Below are 3,649 nucleotides of genomic sequence, written 5' to 3' on the forward strand. Positions count from 1 at the left end.
GTCGCGTGGTTATGACGCAATCGTTAGCCTACTTTTACAAAAACTGCTTCTACGGGGCCATAACATAAGCTACAAGGTAATGGAGCATTTTATACATTGTCGTGTTTCTTTAGAAATAAATAATGGACAAATGGAGTCTTCAAACGCCTCAGATGTAAAGTTATTCGCTGTCAAAGTGACGCCAAAATGAATGGGAGTCAATGGGATGCTAACTGCAGGTGAAGTTCTGCTACAAGATGGTGGCACGCGGCCGGCTTCAACTTCCGGTCGACTTCCTTCCCGCCTGGAAAAATCTAATAATCTATCCAAGATGGCTACCCTCTCGAGCGACGTGGTATCAAGAATGAAACAACTTGTAAGTAAACCAAAACACTTCAAAACTACTTTGCTTGTTGTAATATTGTAAGAATATCATATTACACGTGATATTTGACTGTTAGACGAGGCTATTTTTAAGTTGCAAGCGTGGTGCCGCGGGCGCGATTGCCGTCAGTCCGCCTGCTAGTTACAGAATATCCTGTGTAACGTTACTGTTAATGTCGTGGCAGGGCAATAATGTTAACGTTAGTCAATAACTCTTTTCAGCAAGCGATAGTCCTTCTGTTTTTGAGTGTGTTCCTGCTGTTTGTGTTAAGCGCCTTGCTCTGGCAAGTTCAATGTGATGTTATTCCTACATGCACCCAAATGAGCTAATGGCTAACGTTAGCAGTTACGTTAACTTTTACTCAAACAAAGTTAAGGTTATGGACATAATAGTTACCGAATGAACTATGCAAGTTTTTATTAAACCTTTACAAACGTCTTTTCATTATAGGTTTAAGTGGAAGGAGTGCAGTGAGCATCCCCCAAAATCAAGGTGACTCAAATGTTAATTTAGGCTGTAACTATTTTTCACCATTTATTTTATTTGGAGCCTAGCAGCTAATTCATTAGCATAAATCAAAAGGTTTTTTAAAATTTAAATATCTTGCTGTCTGTTTTTTTGTGCATGTGCAGACTTACATTGTCACCAGAGAGCAACTTTATCGGTAAGTTACATTAACTTGAAATTTTGTATCATTAATTTGTAAAGAGGTTGATTGCATAATTTGACTGGTTTCATATTGATTGTTTTATCTGTGCAGGTGAGGGACTTCTTGGGGAAATGGCCGGCTCTTCGGATTGAATCACAGGTAAAACAGACTCACTTCTCTTTTCTGCTACTCTTCACACATATTTCACTGCCAATTTTTTAATATGTATCACATTCAAATGGAACAGCAAATGCCACTATTCACTGTGTGTAAGAACTATCACTTTGCATATGACCATGTTGCTCTACAATGTATTTTAATGGAACATGTTGCATCACAAATGTGTTTTCTGTTGCAAATCGAGTATTAGTCTTTTTATAAAATTATTTTTGTTTGTTTTTGTTTTTGTAGCTTTGTGCTGAGTTCCAACGCATTACAAACGTCAACATACGGAACCAGTTCTATGCTGTGCTTGACCAACATACACCTGCACTGGTGGCCTTGTATAGGCAGAAGGCGGCACGAACCGGTAAGATATCAGAGGCGCTGCATGACATCTTAAAGATTTATGAACTGATATGTTTTGTCTCTTATGTTTACTGTGATGGCCAACTTATTCAAACTGAAAATTCAGTTCCCTTTCGTTAGGGAACTCGCACTGCGTCGTTGAAAACGACACTTTGGGGACGCTCCCTTAGCGTGCACCTCTGAAGTATGAATGAAACTAATCCAAATCCTGATTGGTGTTGCGTCATGACGTAACATGTGACGGCATAACCGGATGCATAAAAGTGACGTTGGCACACACACACATTAGCTTTCGCTCTTCAGCAAGCGCTCTCTGTTGTTGTCTGTCATATTTGGTGTTGTCTGTCAGTTTGATCTCAGAGATATATATATTTATAACATGGCGAGTGAACAATTTACTAGGTGTGTGCACCCCTGCCCTAGATTTCTTACGGGTGGGGACACACACCAGTTATGTGTATATTGTTTGGGAGCGTAGCACGCACAGGCAGCTCTCGAGGGGGCTGCCTGTGAACACTGTGAAGCACTCCCTATAAGAGTGCTGCGCTCCCGCTTGGCTGATTTTAATGAAGATGGCCAGGCTCGCGATCCCCGCGGATCGTGTCCCGCGTCTGTTGAGGCGGCGTGGCGGCTTAGATCGTGGGGATCGCAAAAGGATCTTGCGGATGAGAACGAGACTGCCGAGGCCCTTTCTCGTTCATCATCCGAAGATTCTGTGGCGCCCGTTCGTGGTGCAGAAGCCCGCGCTGCGGCTTCTTCTGCCCGCGACGAGTGCCCGGTGCTCAAGCTATATGCTTCTGAGGAAGTGGATGTGCTCAGCATCGAGGGCGGGGAACATGAGTCATACTCGCCGGCTCATGTTCCCGCTTATGAGGAGTTAACCCCCTGAGGTCGGCTATCGCGCCGGCGAGATAGGCTCGTTTTTTCCTTATCAGTGCAAAAAAAAAATACAAAAAAAATATTAATTTTTATCTGCTTGTGTTATACATCAATCGATCCTGTTAAGTGTGTATTATTTTTGTGTATACTAACAATAAAAACAAAGTGTTGTGCTTTTTGCCAAATAAAGAAAAATAAACATGATGCGAGTTCTGCCTCCTCTCCGTCAGTGTAGTCCATTCTGAAACGCGTCCGAAAATGAACCATAACTCAGTGAATACTCAGTCAAACAGGCATACAGACACACAGGCATGAAGCTTGAATTATCTTCTTTTAAATGAAGTAATTTTTATAAAAAACAAATATTCACAGTTTATGTAATATGTATGCAAAGAGAGAGATGTCAGTCGTTCTCATCACAGCTCATTAAGTTTTAAAGTGCTCCGCCCACGGAGAGCGCGCGCTATTCAAACGCAAATGTGAGGCGATCCATACAAACCTGTGAAACGCCCACATCAGCTGGATAACACACACCGCGAGTTCACTTTCAGACTTATGTACTTTACGATGCTGTGAGGAATAATACTATCTTGATAATAATCCTGGGAAATTTACCTCAGAAGTTCTGGAAGTATCATTTCGAGGAGCAAACGGATCCCGCTGAGGAATAGGTCAGTTCTATTTGCTTTGTTCTAATCTGAATGAATGAACGCACAGATGCGTGCTGTTGTGGAGCTACTACAGCTGGCAAAAATACTGTTTAAATATGAATCGCGTTTCTGTGTATGAATGAATGAACGAACGCACAGATGCGTGCTGTTGTGGAGCTACTACAGCTGGCAAAAATACTGTTTAAATATGAATCGCGTTTCTATGAATGAATGAACGCACAGATGCGCGCTGTTGTGGAGCTACTACAGCTGGAAAAAAGACTGTTTAAATATGAATCGCGTTTCTATGTATGAATGAATGAACAGCTTTTATCAAACACTATTGCTATACTGAGATGTGTAAAAATCGACTACAAAATCGGATAGATTATAAAGTTTTTACTGTAAAATACTGCCACATCAAATAAGCTTATAATGTTGCCAATTTCTTCTCATATGAATTGAATTACATATGATAAAATGTATACTTTAGTTTTTACAAAGAAAGATTACACTGGAAATATTGCTACAATTTTAAATGTTGTTGTAATTGTATAACCTTTAAAAAAAAAAATATAT

The 3,649-nt window shown here is 40.6% G+C and overlaps 1 long non-coding RNA gene across 1 annotated transcript; it reads left to right on the forward strand.

The window, feature by feature from the left end:
- Window positions 1-996: 996 nt before the first annotated feature.
- On the forward strand, window positions 997-1,646 carry LOC308685316. The gene is made up of 3 exons (XR_014029446.1): window positions 997-1,028; window positions 1,125-1,172; window positions 1,425-1,646. It is a non-coding gene; the product is annotated as an uncharacterized lncRNA (long non-coding RNA).
- Window positions 1,647-3,649: the final 2,003 nt, after the last annotated feature.

Source organism: Scardinius erythrophthalmus (assembly GCF_964197995.2).
Source record: "Scardinius erythrophthalmus genome assembly, chromosome: 25".
NCBI classification, from domain to species: Eukaryota; Metazoa; Chordata; class Actinopteri; order Cypriniformes; family Leuciscidae; genus Scardinius; species Scardinius erythrophthalmus.